This window comes from Tiliqua scincoides, chromosome 6, assembly GCF_035046505.1.
Source record: "Tiliqua scincoides isolate rTilSci1 chromosome 6, rTilSci1.hap2, whole genome shotgun sequence".
Classification (NCBI taxonomy): domain Eukaryota; kingdom Metazoa; phylum Chordata; class Lepidosauria; order Squamata; family Scincidae; genus Tiliqua; species Tiliqua scincoides.
In genome coordinates this window covers 74,796,043-74,816,144 of record NC_089826.1, presented here as the reverse complement: position 1 = coordinate 74,816,144, position 20,102 = coordinate 74,796,043, and the positions used below count along the sequence as shown (strand labels likewise).

Sequence of the window (20,102 nt, the reverse complement as noted above, 5' to 3'; positions counted from 1 at the left end):
GTGTGAAACCTTGAAGGCTTTTTCTGCCTACTGTAGTAATAGATAATAGCACCAGGGCTCTGCTACTAACACTTTGTGTAGTAGGTAGCCTGATGGGTGAGGATGCACATTTCATATTTGCATTGCAAGGCTGATACATTTCCCAAACCAAGCCTAGCAGCGTAGATGGAATCAGATTGGATACATCTAGATTGGATGCATCTGCATCTAAATCTCCTCTGTTCAGGTAATTCCTGATCTAGCAAAGGGAACAGGTGAATTGCAGCCTGTTTCTGCGTGTGGCTTTTCCTTATTCATTTGGAACAATTGTGCAATCAAGAGCTGTGCACACGTACCGAGGAGTGAGCTGCATTCTCCCCCCCCATCAGTTCTTTGATGGCGTAGCGATGCACATAGAGAATAGTCAAATTGGAGGACTGGAAGGGGAACGGAAAGGTATCTTAACTAACCACCTCCGTAACGCATCATCCGACATAATTCCCAGCAGGCGCGGCAAGCTGCTGTTATCGAGATGTATATGCTGAGGCAGAATAGGAACGGTGAAGGTGTCTAATGCTAGAAATAGCTGCAGGAATAGAAAACAGTTTACTAAAACAATCCACATGGTTTAAAAAACATGAGCTGTGCCAAGCTGTTGCTAATGCTTGCATGTTACGTGCAGGCCGTTTTGCAGTTGTTGACGTGATCAGAAATTTAACAATTTTAACTAATTCCTTTAAGATTTTTTTTTTCTTTAGTTGGCATCTCTTGAACCTTCACCTTACTGTTCAGAGCCGGTCTGAGGCTACGTACAGGGGCCACTTCAGGCGGCTGGGGGCACCTACCTCCATCCACTTGCTCATCTCCACTAATCCCACTGCCTGGATTGAAAAAAAAAAAAATGGGGGTGTATTTGGAGAGGGGGATGAAATGGAAGTGTAGAGGAAGGGCGAGTGGTGGGCTAGAGCAGAGGCTGGCACATCACCAGGTAAGGGGGGGGCACATTTGGTGCACTGGGTCAGGCGTCAGGATGCCTTGGGACAGCATTGTCACTACCAATATACACACTGCCTCGTTGAGCAGGGTACGGCAGTTTTTCCAGCCATTTGCCCACTAATTTTTTTTCCACACTCCTTAATATTAATATCCTAATAAAGTTAACCACATGAGCACTTCAGTGCCCCTGTTGTGGGATTTTTCAACTGCAGTAAGTAAATGAAAATGGCAGATTTGGGGCCCGACCCTATCCAGCTTTCCAGTGCTGATGCAGCCATGCCAATGGGTTGTGCTGCTTCATCCTGTCATTGGGGGAGCAGTCATGGAGGCCTCCTCAAAGTAAAGGAATGTATGCTACCTCGGGGTTGCACTGTGGTTGCATGAGCCCTGGAAAGTTGGCTAGGATTGGGACGTCAATCAGTTTTACTAAGGCTGGTTTATGTCAAGTTGTGCATTTCTTTATTGCTATCCAGAGAACCCAAGGAGGGTTGCAACTGTGCTTGATTTTCAGAAAAGCAAACTAGAATCAAAACAGAGTGTCAGGTCCTCATTTTCTCCCTAACTTCAGTTAGAGAGTAAAAATCAACCACGCTGTTCCTAAATTTGAGCTTAACCTGAAAGTGAAAATCAAAATCTTGTTCTCTCATGTGAAAGAGGAGAATGAAGGGAGAGCAGAAAACCATGGTTTCCCATTATGTGTGAACTGGGAGGACAGGATATTTTGCTTTAGTTGGTTTAGCTCACGCTTCTGTCTTCTTCACCTTGCACTAGTCAATGTACAGAGCTTCAATAAGGGCTCCTGGTCCTTTAAATGGAAGCTGACATACAGAGGTTCAGCAGGGGGGACATAAATCCATAAGAGTAGTGTACTTATGGACCTGCTGAACTCATTTCTCTCATGCAGCTATTAAAGGCCCCAGAGCACCCTTCAGGGCTGTGTGTTGGAAACCCCAGGGAAAGCTCTGCACAGCCTCTCCATCCTCAGGCAAGAATTGTTCTCTTCACCCCTCCATGTATTTTTGGCAAATATTCAGTGTGTTTTTTTTAGTTTTTTTTTTTTTTTTTTTACTACAAATACAGTAGAAATGGAATAGAAATTATCTGCTTGGGAAAGGGTGAAAATGGGAAGAACAAAGAGAATGTAACTATCTTTAATTGTCGTGTTGTACAGGAATTGCCACTCTGTTCGCCTCTTCAGACAGATTATTCTTGTAATCAAAAGGGAGAGTTGACATCTTTCCATGTATAAGATATATATATATATATATATATATATATATATATATATATATATATATATATATATATATATATATATATATATATATCTTACTAAAGATAATCCTATAAAGCAAAAGGAATGCAGCACAAACCATTCCAACACTGATGATCAGGGCTGGGCCTGAGAAGTGAGTACAAAACTGGTTACATCTCGGTTTTAGCGGCTGATTAAATCTAGTTTTGCTTTGCTAATTACAGGCATTCGGGCAAGATAAATCTCTCGAGTGTAATTCCATAAATGCCCCAACGGGGATATTCTGTGTGTGGCAACTGGTGAGTTCTGAATCAGCAAGCGAGTGACTGGGGGTCATGCTTGGAGCGGGGAATTAGGTGTGGAGCCAGGGGTGTGCTCTGAGGAAACGACCGAGTTGTTGGAAGAACAAAAGGTCAATTTATCCCTCCCACATAAGCATTGGTGTACTGGGAAATGGTGAGGTGTGGAAGTTGCTGCAGTTCTTGCCCCCCCCCAGTGATGTCCCACCCAAACTATACAAAGAAAAAATCAACTTGAAATGTTTTCCTTGGAGTATTTTCTTCTGCCACCTGTTATTTGAAATTTATTATAATGCAAGCCCACACACATGTTGTTGTCTTAAACGTCAGACGTATTCTTGGGTATATTTGGAGTACTGAATCCAAAAATGGCATAGATTTGGCCTGATTGGCTCTAGTTTTGGGGGTATGGCATAGCCACCCTATATATGGGTTCAAGCAATTTCCTTGTGAGGAAGTCATGGTGTGGGCCTCCTCTGAGGAAGCTGCTTGAATTGGTGTATAAGGTGGCTCTGCCATACCCCCAAAACTAGAGCTAATTGGGAAAAATTGATGCCATGCCACTGTTGGATTCAGAACCCCAAAATATCCTAACTTCATTCAAACATCCTTGACAACTAACAAAAAGTGTGTGTGTGTGGGCAGCACCCAAACTCTCCTGCTATAGGAAATGTCCTGAAGGAACATAGGAAACTCCACCCATCTTTATTTTATTTATTTAAGATGCCTGTGCCACCTTTCCCCAGGCTACAAGCCTGACATGCTGTTCCCTGCCATGACACCCCTGAATGTGAGCTCGCACAAAATAATATTTCTTCTGCTCTGCCATCTACTTCACAGGGTTATCTAGAGGACACCAAAGCAAGGCTCTTGTATTCTGTATGCCAAAATTTTGCGGAATGGGCAGGTCGTTTCTGCATGAAAAAGTGCACCTTTCCAAATTCTGTTCTCTGCAGTTTTTTCAAAAGCAATTTCTAGAACCCTGACCTCCTTTGAAACATGGTCTCCTTACACTCTGCTCCTACTAAGTCATCTTCTGTCCCGTCCCCCATGAAAAACCTTTGTAGAAAACCATGCCTAAGTTCTGCAGGCGCAGTACTGGCCCCAAGTCTCATAGCTTTCTGAAACCTCTTATGGGCTGTAGTCCAAGCCAAAGCCTAGAAGACTAGCAGAAGCAGCCTTTTCACATGGCCTGGGAATTGGCCAGTATGCCCCTCCATGCTATATAATGCTTTGCCTTCTGGCTTGGTGAAAAGCTCTTCCTTCCAGGAGAGCTATTTTCTACCGTTACAGACAGTAGCCAAGAGCAGCTGGACAGATTCAGCAACGTGATAGTATAATTGCATATTTTGATCTGTATTGGCTTGTTTGGTTAAGCAGATTGCGAAGGTCACGGGCACGATTAATGGGGTATCTCTTCACTTGTTCAAATGCTTAACGGGCCTATTTTTTGACATAAAAACAGATGGGGAAATCAATGAAATTGCAGGTACATTTGGCTAGCAGTAGCCGTGTTGTGTCTGGCATTTGAACTCCAGCGTGTGAATCTTTTGCAAATGAAAGTATGGGACTTTCCCACCCCACCCTCCAGAAATTTGGAAGGTTCTAAACTGAACACTGCAATTGTATGTAGTAGTCTTTGATGCAGTCATTAGTTAAAATGGCCGTGTTCCAGTCAACCTGCTTCATTCTGGAAAAAAAACTATACACATGCACAGAACAGGTTTTGCGCATGAACAAAACACTTTGCTCTTGCTTGGAAGTGGCAAATGTGTGGTAAAATCTTGACTGATCTAGGTACATCTGATCATCTGGATTTCTCCTAACAGCTTAATAAGTATTTTGAAATATGTATTTCAGAATAAAAGCAGAAGTCCAAAAAGTGGATTAAGTTGGTTCCAAAGGTTCCTTTCTGTAGCCAGAACATGTCTTCTGCTCCATGAAGTGTTGTAAAGCTAAATCCTAAGTTTAACTTATGGTAGATCTTACACAAGGAAAGCATGAGAACTGCTATGGAACTGGTTAGTGTATTACCGTCCAATCTCTTGAGCAAGCATCTGCAGGCAGTCAAGTCCTTTTCTGGAGGAGGAGTTCATTACAGGTTACAAGTCATAGTATGTATGTACAAGATCTTGGATTTTAGAGGCAGGCGGCCTCTGATTGCCAGATGCAGGGGAGGGCACCGGGACGCAGGTTGTGTCTGTTGTCTTGTGTGCTCCCTGGGGCATTTGGTGGGCCGCTGTAAGATACAGGAAGCTGGACTAGATGGGCCTTTGGCCTGATCCAGTGGGGCTCTTCTTATGTTCTTAAGAATGCTGGTCGTGGTTCTTTGTGTCCAACTCACTGAAATGTTGAAGTCATAGTTGCCTTCACATTTGCCGTATGCAGACTCACTTCTGGCTTCTAGTGGTTCGGGGTGCTGTGTGTAGCTATTGCATAAACATAATGGATCATGAAAAGATATGTTTTTGCACATGCAATAACCACATCTCAAGCTCAGAGCCCAATTCTATGCATGTCTACTCAGAAGTCCCATTATAGTCAATGGGGTTTACTCCCGGGTACATGTGGATAAGATTGCAGCCTAATTTGGAAATACCTGGGGACAAAATTAGATGCGTACCTTTGTTTGTTTAAACTCAGACAAAATAAGGAAAAGAAATATTCTTCAAATTAATATAGTAAGACAATGTCGGCTTATTTAAACATCATTGTCAGATTGTGGACTCCTTGATTTTATTTTATTTTTAGTTGTAAACTGTCTGATCTCCTAATGGATTTAGTGCTGGGAAAGCCCCTTGAGGGCCGAAATGAAAATATTTGCCCCTTAAAACATTGTATTTTAATATATTTAATGCATATTGATCTAACCACACAGGTAGAGTAATTAGAAGTACAGTGCAAGCACAATTATTTTCACAGCATCAAAGTTATGACGTAGCAAGGGGAAAGAGTCAATGGCACATGGATGAAATCTGAAACCTCTAATTCGAGATGGAAATATTGGGCACCATATGGCCATGGCAGCTGCACGGTTGTCCTGAGGCATTGATAGGCATGTGGCCAAACGCTGGTACAGCGGTCTGCACAACCTCATTAAGAAATTTCACTGTTCTTGTTGGATACGTGTATTTTCTTCAGACTTTATCAGAGGCCTTTGCCTTCAGAGAACTTGGTAGTAACTGAAGACATGCTGTAGTTGGCAACTCAAATTTTCACAAGAGCCATATTTGCAATGGACCTGAGGATGAACTCTCTCCTCACTGACTTGTGCATCCATCTTTTGGGGCACTGTTTCCACTTTTCTTGGTTGCCCTCCCCTATTTGTCAGCATCTGGCTTGTACATATTTATTCGGTCACATATTTATACTACCCTTCTTCCAAGGAGCTCGGAATTGTGCACACAGTTCCTCCCCTCCTTTTGTCCTCACAACAACCCTGTTAGGTACACAACAACCCTGAGGCTGAGAGCTAGTAACTGTCCCAAGGTCACCCAGGAAGCTTCACGGCTGAGTGGGGCTTTGAACCAGGATTTTCCTGGTCAAAGTCCAACTCCCGAACCACTACACCATTCTGGCTCTCATAGGATCAAACAGCTCAGGGGTTTGAGGGCCCATTCCAGACATGTGCACGCCGGCTCTGGTGTGCACTGTGGCAAACATGCCATAAGGTATGTTTATGAGCCCTTACTGTGGGGCCAGCTCTGGAGCTAACCCAGCGTGAGCCTGCACTGGGTCAGCTCTGGAGCTGGACCTGCGTTCCGCCACCCAGTGGTTGCCCAGACCACCGGGCGGCAGAGAGGTGTGTGGGGTTGTATGGGAGGCATTCCAAGGAGGGGGAAGGTAGGCAGAGGGTGGGGAGGAGGCGTGGCGGAGGAGGGAGTGGGGCGGGAGGAGGGTGAGACAGGTGAAGTTTGGCTCCACCAGATGCTTAGCCCTGTGTGGGAGTGCGTAGTTCGACACGGGACTCTCTGATTCTGCCATAGGATCAAGTAGCCCCATTGCTACGAAAGTTCCTTTCCCCTGAGAAGCTGCCAGCAGCTGCCTGGTTGCTCACTGGATGCCATGGCAGCCCCGTGTGCTGGGCAGCTCACGATTGGGCTGTAAGAGAAGTCTGGCAGAACTTCTTTTGCTGATAACTGGGACAAAGAGAGTTCAACAGCCCTTTGTGGGTATATTGGCTCAGGAGAAAGTGGCTGAGGCCCTACTTGTATTTAGGATCACTACAGGGTCATTCCAAGAACTTCCCCTAAAAAGTGCAAGCCGTTTTTATTCAAACTGTGTTCTGGTGACCAGGGGTAGGGAGGACAAGACAGGATAAACTAAGGCTACAATCCTATACACACTTTATTGAGCATAAATCCCAATGGGACTTTTCTGAGTTGATATGCATAGAATTGCGTTGTAATACATTGTTACCTCAATTCTTTGAGCTAGAGTAGTTTTCTTCAACCTGTGGAAGGTGACCCAAATGGGGTCATGAAGCCTTGGGGGGGGGGGGGTTGCAGCAACCTTTCAAAGCTTGTGCAAGACAGGGGCTTGGATCTAGTCCACTAATGGCAACGCCTTATCAAAACGGAATTCTTGATTTAATCCTGCCCAGCCTCTTTTTGCTGTCTTGCCTGCAACTCCCAGGGCTGGCCCTGTTCTGGCTACCTCACAGGGTAGTTGCGAAGACATTAGAGATAGGGGGAAGCAGGGCTGGTGGGGGTGGAGAGATGGGCGGCAACAGGGGCAGGAAGTGGGCATATCAGGTCCTAGGAGGAGGGCAGGATCGGTGGTGGGTGCCCAGTCTCATTATTTATTAGGGTCATGGGATGAAAAAAGTTGAAGACCACCGAGATAGAGCATATATTAAGTTCTGTATAATTTGATAAAATAAATTTGCTTTCCCATATCCCTGTGCTGTGAATCTACCACCTGCGATGGTCACCTACAATCAAGTAAACTGTGCTCCATCCTTTTGAAAGAGGCTACAAATTGTTGTCCGAAGCCTGCCTATATCTTTATTCCAAAGGGAGCCGTGCATATTCAACAGGCATTGTGAAATATATATTGTAATAAGCTATACAGTACAAATTGGATCCCTCAAAGGCTTGTCTGTCTTGGCTCAAACCAGACAAGTGCCTAATGGCATTTAATTTACAGAAGGTCAACAGGCCCTGACGAAGAACCATTAACATCAAACACATTAAGGTGCTTCCCAGGAATAAGAGTCAGGCATTAAGATTTGCTATTAGTATCATTACACCGTGGTGAAAATTGCCAGTTTAAGAAAGAAGGCAGAACAAAGGCACAGCTGACGCAGAAGGGATGCTAAATCTCTCACCGATACAGGCCGTTACATTGCCTAGAGGGAGAGACGACTAGTACGTGCCAAGATTACAAGGTAGTGAAAAACTTGCAGACACACCTAGGGGAAGGAACTCATCATCTAGAGGCAGTGAGACCAGACAGTTTAGAGGAGAGAATAAACCAGGTCCCTGACTCAACTGAATATTTTATGATTAATTCTTTGTTACTCAAAGTTGTCAGGAAGAGCAAAAGTCATACAGCGGTTGTTGTGAAATGTATGCCATTGTCTAAGACAGTTTTGAGGATGTACCTAAATATCCGTGAGCTACAAATTTGCTTTCAACTACTTTTACCTTTTAAAAAAAAAGTAGAGATGCCTTTTCATGTCTAAGGCTGCAATCCTAAGCACACTTTCCTGAGAGTAAGCCCCATTGAACAAAATAGGATTTACTTCTGAGTAGACCTGGTTAGGATTGTGCCCTAAGATCATAAATTGCTGGTGTTTTTTGTTTTTTTGTTTTTTTTTGGGGGGGGGGGGGAGAATGTGGATTACAATGGCTTTCATACTGGTTTCTTATTAGTACAAGGTGATTGTGTCCCAAAATATGGGGTTAGTGTTTTGGGTTTTAATCACACAGGAAGAAGCCTAACTAATCAGAAAGAAAACTGAGATCTGCGGAAACTAAGCTTACAGTAGAATCTGTCTTGTCAAAGTAATAACTGAAATTAAGATCACATCCCTGATTGAGTGATTGAGAGAAAGTTGGAAGCTCATGCCTTCTGCACCATAACTTTATTATGTTCCAGAATTAAGTGTAATCTGGAAAAATCAGTGCAATCGCTCATAGAATGAACATATTGAGAAGGTTCAAAAGGTCATCTTTGTCTTTCACATGAGGGTCACCTCCCCACCATCAACTGCTGGTCAACATCCACCAGCAGTAATGAAAAGGTAGCACTAAGCAACTGATCCATATGGTTGGCAACCCTCAGTCTCGAAAGACTATGTTATAAGCCTACAGCACCCAGTATTCCCAGGCGGTCTCCCATCCAAGTACTAACCAGGCCTGACCCTGCTTAGCTTCCAAGATCAGACAAGATTGGGAACAAACCGTCAGCTGTCAGGTGGAGACATTGTCACTTAGACCTATGGCTGAAATTTGAGCTCCTCCATCTTTTTCAAATTCAACCCTGTTCCTTAGCAGTCTACCAATAAAACTGGTTTGTCACAGCCTTTTGTCAGATGTTTCTTTACTAGATATCAGTATCAGTGAAATTCTTGTTTAAATCAGTATTGATAACATTTGATTTATGTTGTCAACATTATTGATCATACACCAGTTCTTGGGGTAGGGCCTGAAGAAGAATTTTCATACTTTGGATATAGCTCATGAGAAAAGAAAAGGAACTTCTAGTTTTTCTGATGGACAGTAAGAAAACTGTGGCACATTTGCTGTCAGGAAACTGGTCTTCTTTTTGAGTGCTTCATTGCCCTCCAAGGTTCTGGAAGAGATCGTTCCTAGCCCTACCTAGAAATGTCAGGTATTTAATCTGGGATCTTTTGCATGCAAAGTATGTAGTCTACCAATTAGCTAGAATCATTTTCCACGTAGGTCTCAAATCTTCTTACAATGAATTCTGTAAAAGGTGTTCCCAGGGCTTCTTACCAGATATGTTGCCAACATGTGCAATTCTTATATTATATTATATTATATTTTCTCTCTCTATATATATTTTTTTCTCCAGTTCATAATGCTCAGATACATTGTGATTTTTCCCCCCTGTAAAGTTATTCTAGAGCTCACAATATAGAAAGAGATTTTGCAACAAATGCAGTTAGCATGCAGGCTGATCAAGCTAAATAGCTTGTAGATGATGATCATCTAAATAGTTTGTAGATGATGTAAGTTAACCCTTTACTCTTGATAAGGCAACTGTCCATGAGATAAAATTGTCACAGAGTGCTTTGAACTACTTGACTAGGCCATACAGCCAACCAACCTTTTGCTTGATGAGCATAATCTTTTATATTGGACCAGTTTTGTTCCTTGCAATAACCATGTATTGTCCAACTGCCGCTCCTCTTACCAAATGCCAACTTTCTTGTGTTTTTGTAGTGCTTTCTTTGGGGAGAGAGTTGGCAATTGAATTTGCCAGTTGCTTTCAACCTTAAACGGTGCTGCAAACTGTAGTTCATCTCAGCATCTTAGATGTATGTGCATTGCACCATCAGCATATGTGCAGTAATAAGATAAGCTGGGAGACAACTCTCTTAGAAGTAGAAAGGCTTTTATGGTTTGTTCTTTGGAATGTTCACCAGAGAGCTCATCGAGGCCAAACCATTTCTAAATGAAGCCAAGGAGATTTTGCCCCACCCTCTGCTTCCTGACAGCATGTGGAAATGAGTTTCAAAGATGGGACTTGCAAGTATACCTCCCAAATCGGAAACATGGAATGTAAAAACATACTGTTCTATTTCCTATACAGGCCATAATTTAATAATCAGATGTCTTCCAGTCTGTGAAATTATTATGCATTTGGCATTGTATCTATGAGTAATTAAAAAAATAAAATAAAACGCCATATGCCTATTTCAGCAGTTGCCCCTGTGGAGCTCTGACTGGATCTCTGTGTCGCTCCGAGTTGCTCTAATACACTGCCTCTTAGATCCAAAGTGGATTTGCCTATATTGAAACAGTAATTTTCAAGTCTCACCCAGGCACAGAGGCTTCTGCACTTATCCTCTGTGGAGAGGATAAATGCTTGAATTTGTTAGCATGCTACGGCATTTTTTGTTTGCATGGGGAATGACAATAAGCTCTGAAGAATCTGAACACACAAAAAACAGCATTTCTAGCAAGTGTGAAATAAAATTACACTCTAATACAGGGTTGGGATGGATATTTTTTTTGTTTGCTGTTTTAGGTCCAACTCTTCCATCTCCTGCTTCCTCACCCCCTCCTTGATACATTATATATAGAGTCTAATTCTTTGGCAGACTTTGCCACTGAGGGAATTTGCCCTGTGATGACAACAGTCTGAACACCTGTGCTGACACAGTATAAGTGCTGGAATATTCCTTCAGGTTCCTCCCCCCCCCCCCAAAAAAAAAAAAAAAAAAAAAGGAAGCAACACTAACTTACCTTGCATCTCACACCAAAAAAAGCAGTTGCCAGTTAGCACAGAGAAAATTTAACTTGTGCTACAGTAGCAGGGGAAGCTTGCTGTCTATAGAGCTGGGGCTATGCTCCCAAAGTATATCCTGCTCTGTGTTAAAAACACAACTGCATGCACTCTAATATTTACCCAGTACTCCCCAAATAACGACAGCAGGCAATGGTTATGGAGTTAAATGAACCACTTAATTGAATACACAAATTCTGCAACAGGGCAACTGAGGGCAAACCCAAAACCCTCCCAAATGTGGGGTACAAGGTGGGGGAAATGGCCCTAGCCGTTTTTGCCCCCCAGTCTCTTAGGGCGTCCACCCGATTCCAGGAACAATGTGAGACTACTCACTAACTTTGAAAGAGAGCAACACACTGTAAAATGCTCAGCTGGGCCATAATGTATGCCCAACACAAGGGCTACCAGCCCCCCGAAATGGCCAAAGTCTCATCGCCCCAATCCTCAAAAGGACAAGGGCCACACACCAACCACATTGCACCACTACTGGATGCAGCCTGTCCAGACTTTCACAGTAACTAATCTGACATAGTATTTAAAAGCACCAGAGTGCCACCTCCCAATTCTTTTGATGTCCTGTAAAGGGAGACCAATTCAGGCTGCTACCGAGGTCGCACCAACCCTAAATGAATGCAGCCCATAAAGCTCTGCACTCAAACCCATGTCAGCTAGGGCCATCTTGAGAATAGCCCGAAACGGATTGATAGTAAGGGGAGAGCGGTCGATATGTGTTAAAAGTGGGCCAGCTCCAGGAGCCTTCTGCTGCTAATGGAAGATTCTGAAATGTGAAGGTCTTGTATCTACGGAGCTGCTTTAGATTTTGTGGCACATCTAGCTCAGTGTTATGTGGAACATGTATATTCCTGACCCAAGGACCACAGTTTCAAAAATAGAGTCATCCTTTGAGAATACAGAAGTCGCCTGCTTATAGCCTATGTGGTATAAATAGTACAGGTACCAAGTGAATGGTCAACTATATTTGCCAGAAATCATACAAGCCACCCAAAGAATAACCACACACAAGGCTGAGTTCATAATTTGGCAATATGTTGAGTAACAAACACAGAATAAAAAACAAATAGATATAATAGGATAGCAACAGTGAGGCATGGCTCCAAAAGGAGCCATGGGCTACTGCCAAGGGCATTGTGGGTTATCCTTGGCATCTTCTTCCTGGGTGCCACCATCTTGGATCTCTTGCAGGATCTTGCACTACTCTTGTAGGATCCAACATAGCAGTGCCAGGGAAGAGGGCAATGTGAAAGGAAGAAACCATGATGCTAGTAAGTTTGGAGACTGCTGGATAGCAGGTTCAACATAACCAACCACTAAGTGAAACCTAACTGAAGATTGTATTTGCAGGAGCTAGGAGAATTACCAGGTTAAAAAAAGAATCTTTGTGGTCTCCCATATATATAAAAACTTGCTTCTGAAGCTCTTACTTTTGCATTCAGCATGTATTAAGGCCGCTGCTATGTTGAAATACAAGAGAGGAGATAGGAGGATATAAAATGTTCAGTGCTAAGACTGAAGAAGGCATTTGTAACAAACGTGTTTATGATGAAATGGGGCATTTTACAACCACTGTTGTTTGATGTGTCCGTTTTAAAAGTATAGATTTCATAGTTTACCTGTTTAGGGTTGAGGTAGTTCATGCTGAATCATAGTCATGCTGATGATGTCATAGCCCTCATCTAGAGAAAACTGGTGTGAGTGAAATTTACTTTCTCTTTCCCAATTGTTTCCACACTCTGTGCCAGGGAACAGAAGTAGAACATGAGAGAACCACTAGTAAGTCACAATGAATGAATGAATGAACTAAAGGCTCTTGTAAGACACCAGGCTTGCTACCTCCTCTTAGACCTGGTGATTTGGTTATTGCTTTTTCCTGAGAGTCATTGGATAATCCAAGCATCCACACCGGATATCCAATCCATGCATAAACTTACTAGTATGTTCTACTCCTTACATCACTGTCTTGTACACTTGTACAGTTGTACTTGTACTGTACTTGTACAGTTTGAATTCAGGAAAACCGTGTGCCTGAGTAGATGCTTGGGAAACACTATTCTAGGTATTCCATTTTTCCCTGCTTCATTTTTCCCTTCAGTAGCTAGTGTAGTATGTTAATTATGTGCATCACAGTTAAATTCTTTGCTCCTTCCTGAACTGATTTAGAATGAGCAAAATCTGTTAAATCTCATAAATCTGGTTAGAGGTTTGGCAGAAAATCTTCCAGCAGCCAGTATTGAAATTGTCTTACAATGGGCTCTCTCTCTCTCTCTCTCTCTCTCTCTCTCTCTCTCTTGCTATTGTTTCAGTAGAATGTAAGACAAGGGAAGGGTTGGATGTGAGAGAGAAAGAGAAAAAAAGTCAGCAAAGAACTGCAGGCAAGACAGCGAAATCCGTAATAATTAAGGTAGCTCTTGGATTCATTTGGAGAGGAAATAAAAGTCAATTTGAGACCAAACCTCAGGTGTTGGAACAGACTTTCATTAAAATTTCATGTATGATTTTGCAGACTTTCAACAGTTTTCTTTCTCTAGACAGCCATTTTTCAAAGTGTGTATTTTCAGAGCTGTTTTATAGAACTGTAGCTGCATTCCTCATCTATCTGATGCTGCAGTTGGTTTTCCCTTGCTGGGTGGGGGAAATGTGTACAATTGAATCTTACAGTAACTTCCAAGAATATGTTCAGGATGGGGAGTTGTCTGTATTTGAAATGAGGCTCAGGTTTCATCCAGGATGCAACTTCCTCTATGGCCGGAGGTATCATCAAGGTGGTACAGGGGAAGCAAAGCTCTGAGACTTCTCCTAGTCTGTGCTGCCTTGGGAACTTTTTTTTTTTTTTTCCCCTAGGACCTTGGGCAAAAAGAAGCACCAGGCTCAGCAAAAGGCAAACTCAGAAATTTGCCCTGGGGAGAGACAGTATGTAGCTCATGTTATATTAAGGTTTCAATCCTATGCAAATTTGTGCTGAGCAAAGTGGGGGGTCTTCTGAGTAAACCTGTAGAGGCTGGCACTCTTGATTATATCTTCTTATATTTAGCTGGGTGGCTTTTTAATTCATTTTTTCAGTTTTTATTAGCTTGTTTTAAGACATTAAGTTGCTCTTTTTATTGTTGTACAGTCTTAATGGGCACGGCTATGAGAGGTGTCATGTTTGGAAATGCATTTCAAAATTTACCACTGCCTATGTCTGATCTGCAGCTAAAATGGGAGAAGAGGTTTAAAGGGCAGGTTTCAAATAGCTTTCAGGCAGGGCCTCTGAGAGGAATTTTATCAAGGGGTGCAAAGTTTCTGTTGGGCCCCTTTACAAAGGAGGAAGAGTAAAACAGAGCGGGGGAGGGTGGTGATGGGTGAGCAGAATGGGTGCAAGGAGGGGAAAAACAAGATGGGGAGGGGGAGATAGCTGGAAAAGTCTTTGGAGCCAGGTCTACCCACCCATGTGGCATCAGCAGCTAGATACAGTAATTCAGAAAACCAAACCACTCCTAAGTCTCTCTAAAATCTTTTAAATATAGAAAATCCTGCAGAAAATTAGCGTCATCATATTTAGGCTCACACCAGAATGGAAAATGTCCTGTGTGTACTGAAACTTGCTTCTGCAGCAGCTGTAGTCTTGCAGCTGTGTCCCTACCCACTCCTTCATGGTTAGCAGATCCACAAGACTCTGGTATAAGCCTACAGCACCCGGTATTCCCAGGCGGTCTCCCAGCCAAGTACTAACCAGGCCTGACCCTACTTAGCTTCCGAGATCAGACCAGATCGGGCACGTGCAGGGTAACCTATAGCCTTTCCTGAGTACTGCCACCCATGCTAATTTTGCTATCTCGTTATCATCTTCTCCTCTCCGTCCAAGAGGGAGGCAGCTCCACCTCCAACAGAATGCCAAAGGGGCCGTCTAAAACAGTAAAACTGAAAAAAAACCACATAAATACAACCTATATGATAGCGATTCCACCTGATAAAAATGCTTTAAAATTAATTAAAATGCTATTTTTGAATAATTAATTAAAATGTTAATTTGGAATAAAAACGCATAACACCGCTTTCACCAGTTATAATTTTTGGATAACACCAACACATCCGGGGGGGGGGGGGAATGAACATTTTAGACAACCTCTATAAGCAATGATGACAAGGGCGCTAGACTGGCAGTTTGTCTTTAAGTCAACAGTAGAACGCAGAAGATTGGAGGGAATGTCTGTCTTCTGGGTTAGCTTCATTCTTATACTCTTTCAGGCTATCTCTTGACTGCAGAGTTATGCAGAAGCCCTCTAGCGTCTATGTCCTGGAGAATCCCTAGAACAGTGATTTTCAACCAGTGTGCCATGGCACATCGGTATGCTGTGAAAGGTCCACAGGTGTGCCTTGGGAGTTTGGAGCACAGCGGTTGAAAATTGTTGAAAATGATTGAAAATCATGGAAAATTCTCTATTTCTAGGGCTGTCTGTCACTCTCCCTCTGCCAGCAGAATGGTGGAGGAAGAGGAGCAGGCAATTCATTACAACAGACATTTGCCTGAGAAACAGAGCCATAGAACCCAAAAGAGTGTCCTAAAAGCCAGAAGTGACATCATGAGAGGTGAAAACTATAGAGGTCAGTGTGCCCTAAGAAGAAAAAGTGTTGAAAATCACTGCCCTGGAATGTCAGGACCTCGGAGAGAAGTCCGGGTATGCCTTTGGCATTATCTAACCCTAACTCTGTTTCACAGGGGAAAAAAAAATCCTTTATTTCTTTGACATGCTTTCCTTTGCTCATCGATGGCATTTCCAAAAAATAATGATGCCTAACTATCGCTTGCGCAAAAAGTTAAAACTGTCTTTCAGGAGTGCAGTTTGTATAATAAAGTTATGTCGTTTGACTGTTGGTTGGATTAATAGATGCCTAGTGACTATGTGCTACTGTGGTTAATTGCTTGTGCAAATGTATGCAGACCTTGGGCCTCAGCATTATGAAAATGAGACCCGAAATAGCTAATTTGTGGGAACTGCAAAAAGTATGTAATCCAACTGACATACTGTCTGCTCAGACATAGTTCCAATCTGCTGATGAATCCGTGAGCAATTTTTGAAAGGATAACAGACTCTTTCCATCTCAAAAGCAAATGTGCACTTTATATTTGTGTGGGCATTATATAATATACCCAGGCCTCGTGCTCATATAGTAAATTGCTAGCCTAGTTTCTTTAGTTCCTATAATACACATTTGTTGGATGCTATAGAAAGCCCCCCCCCCCCAAAAAAAAAAAAAACATGCTGAGAGTGCAATGGAACTCCCATAGGTCAGGTTATTCCATGTGTGGTTTTGCTTGCTCTATCTTGGTCTGTTGACCACTGTTATCAGGGAAGCTGATGCTCTGGGATTCAACTGCTATGTGCAACAATGTCCCATTTGCAGACTTGTTTAGTAGTTGTTTGGGACTGTACATTTGCCAAATTTTGGGTTGGTAAATGATAGATGAACCGTGTTTGTTGGGCTACAAATATCTTCCATTTCAAGGGAGGGAAGTATACCTGTCTTTCAGGAGATAGATGAAAGGATGCTCTGTTCCCTCAAACGACATCAGAACCTGGGGGCACACTAAAATTGAGCGTTGGGAGAGTTAGAACAGACAAAAGAACATATTTCTTCACCCAGTGTGCAATTAGCCTGTGGAACTCCTTGCTATAGGATGTGGTGATGGCATCTAGTCTAGATACCCTTTCAGACTTCTTTAGTAGTCTCGGTGCCTTTGTCTACATTATGTACCAGATTGTGACTACAAGCTGGTGTTGGAATGTATTAATAATTTTGAGAATGCTTTTTAAGAACATAAGCCCTGTGGGATCAGACCGAAGGCCCATCTAGTCCAGCCTTCTATTTTCCACAGTCTCCCACCAGTTGCCTCTGGGAAGCCCAACAGGAGAAAATATAAGTATGCTCCTCTGTAACGGGTATTCCAAGGCATACAGCTTCTGAACCCAGAGGTAGCACACTGCCAGTTCCACTAGAGAGCCTTGTTCTCCATTATTTGGTCAAATGCCTTCTACAGCCACCTGGACTCATTGCCAGAAATGATGATGATGGCCACAGAGTAATTTTGCACTGTGATGAAGTTCTTGCTCCCATTTTGAAAGGAAGATACAGTATTAACCGTTGTATTTCTGGATTTGTAATCGCAGTGTCTTGTGTATGCCAGGCTGTAAATTACTGAATGGTCTGAAAATGGGGCATGTTTTGAATTCATCATGCACATTTTCTTGTTTTCAGATGTTTCTAGCTATAGTGCTTTGGACAATAACAAATTTGAGGTGTCTGCTGGTCAATCCTGAGCAGGGCTAATGAGAGCGGGCATTGGGCCCAGGGCAAGATGCCTGTTTGCCCCTTGCTAAATGAATTGGGGAAATAGGAGGGAATTGGGGAATTGGGCAGGAGGTCTGGTCTAGAGGGCAGGAGGTCTGGTCTAGAGGGTAGAGCCTCCATTTGCCTGAAGATTAACATCCACAAGGTCGCCAGTTCGAGGCCACCGGCACCGTGCGACCTTGAAGCAGCTGGCAAGCTGCAGCTGAGCTGTTCCATCTGCTCGGAGCGTGGGAGGATGGAGGCCAGAATGTTAAACCAGATCGGAGTGTAACAGCTTGAATGTGGTGGTTCTTGAAAGAGAGAACCTTCTTTCAATTTGTAAAAATCCCTGCGTGGATTTAATAAGCCTGCCTGTGTAAACCGCCTTGAATAAAGTCTTGAATAAAGACCAAGAAAGGCGGTATATAAATACTGTATATTATATTATATTATAGGAGTGCTTTGAAAGTAGATTAAAGAAGGGGAAACACAGCCCTAGATAGAATGAGAACACAAATTTATTTTGTAGAAAATTAAGTTTTGTGCTATAAAATTTTTTTTATGGCCCGAATGTTTGGCAACCTTCAGACTTGAAAGTCTATGGTATAAGCCTACAGCACCCAGTATTCCCAGGCAGTCTCCCATCCAAGTACTAACCAGGCCTCACCCTGCTTAGCTTCTGAGATCAGTCGAGATTGGGCATGTGCAAGGCTCCTTCGAATCCCAGGCACTGGGGATTTTCCTCTGGCACAGCCCCCTTTCCTCTGGCCTGGTCCTAAGTCAGTAATATAGGCAAACCAAATAATATTCACCTATCATGCATGTTAAGTATACCTGTACCTAACCATCAAATTGACTTGGCAGTCCTGCTAAATTCTCTTCTTTCCCTTGAATTCCCTTATAAGGAGAGAAGAATATACTAGTGCTACAGTCTCGTTAAAAATGAAATAGCAGTTTACCAGAACATGGCCTCAGTAACTTTTTGTCCTTTCCTGGGTTTGGCTGCATACATCAATCTCTCTCCTAGGTCTGGCTGCTTGGGGGATCTATGTAGGCAATATTCCAACCGCTACCACCATTAGCTACCATTGACAGGTTTAAAATCCCATATGTCACTGAGCAGTCAAAGCTAGGCTGGAATGTATTCTTGTTTGTTTCCCTGCAGAGCGAGAGGAATTCCACTTTGCAGTGGGATGAAGCATTTGTTGTTCTGGCAGATCGGAGAAGAAAAAAAAAGAAGAGTGTATCATGAAATCCCAGCAATATGATTTGTATTAAATCTCCACTGGCTTAAAGTGTAAGGTTGCTAGAGAAGTAATAGGCTGCAGTGCTATGCACATTGAGGTGAAAGTAAACACTGTGGAGCTCAGTTGGACTTCTGAGTAAATCTGCATAGGATCAAGTCGTTATATTTTCTTGCACAACTCATACCTCTTCGCTTGTGTGTGTGTGTGTGTGTGTGTGTGTGTGTGTGTGTGTGTGTGTGTGTGTGTGTGTGTGTGTGTGAGAGAGAGAGAGAGAGAGAGAGAATATCTTTCAAAGCCAGGCTGGATTAACCATTGAGCTGAAGAAAATCACTGCCAGATTGGCACAGCTGCTGCTGTGTAAATCTGAGAAAAGGTTTCATGAGGGTCTTTTCTTTCTCTCTTCTTAAAAAAAAAATAGTATATTGGTTTCGATATACATTGGTATTGGGGCTGGTAGAGGCTTGCAAATGGCAATCCCATGGCCACTGGACTGAGGCACCTCCCATATGAATGCTATAGCATTTGGGGCTCTTCAGTCTAAAAAAAAGGGGCTTGGAGGGGGACATGATTCAGATATACACAATTAAGCAGGAGATGAAGAGTAGATAGAGGGATGCTTCCCCCCCCCCCGCCCTTACACAACACCAGAACGAGGGGACATCTGCTAAAACTGAGCGTCGGAAGAGTTTGAGCAGACAAAATAAAATATTTCTTTAACCGGCATGTGGTTAGTCTGTGGAACTCCTAGCCACAGGATGTGGTGATGGCATCTGACCTAGATGCCTTTAAAAAGGGATTGGACAAATTTCTGGAGAAAAAGTCCATCACAGGTTACAAACCATGATAGATATGTGCAACCTCCTGGTTTTAGAAATAGGCTACCTCAGAATGCCAGATGCAAAGCAGTGGTACCAGGTCTGTTGTCTTGTGTACTCCCTGAGGAATCTGGTGGGCCACTGTGAGATGCAGGAAGCTGGACTAAATGGGCCTTTGGCCTGATCCAGTGGGACTCTTCTTATGTTCTTTTGCCATTCAAATGGAGGCACCAAGTGGATGTAGCACCACTCAAAAGGCAATAGTTTGCCATCCCAAATGCAGTTCTCCAGCTGGCAAATATATGAAGGAGGTGGAAATTCATGTCACCCTTCCCATGGGGTGTAGTTTATACCCCATGACAACAGTGTGACACTGTGACAATAGTGCCCCAGAGACTTATTTAGTTTAGGGTCCCCTATACTTTCATGCAGGGGTGACCAAACCCTGGCCCTGAGGTCACTTGTGGCCCTCGAGGACTCCCAATCTGGCATTCAGGGAGCCCCCAGTCTCCAGTCAGCCTCTGGCCCTCTGGAGACTTGTTGGAGCCCATGCTGGCCCAACACAACCGCTCTTAGCGTGAGGGTGACTGTTCGACCTCTTGCCTGAGCTGTGGGACGAGGGCTCCCTCCACTGCTTGCTGTCTCACGTCTGCGATGCAGCAGCGGCAGCAAAGGAAAAGCTGACCTTGCTTTGTGCAAGGCC

The 20,102-nt window shown here is 43.3% G+C and overlaps 1 protein-coding gene and 1 pseudogene across 1 annotated transcript in view; one reads left to right on the top strand and one right to left on the bottom strand.

Moving 5' to 3' along the window:
• Positions 1 to 20,102, top strand: part of PCDH7 (protocadherin 7) — a 421,851-nt gene that overhangs the window by 266,846 nt on the left and 134,903 nt on the right. The window lies entirely within an intron of this gene.
• On the bottom strand, positions 14,692 to 14,806 carry LOC136656613 (5S ribosomal RNA; annotated as a pseudogene).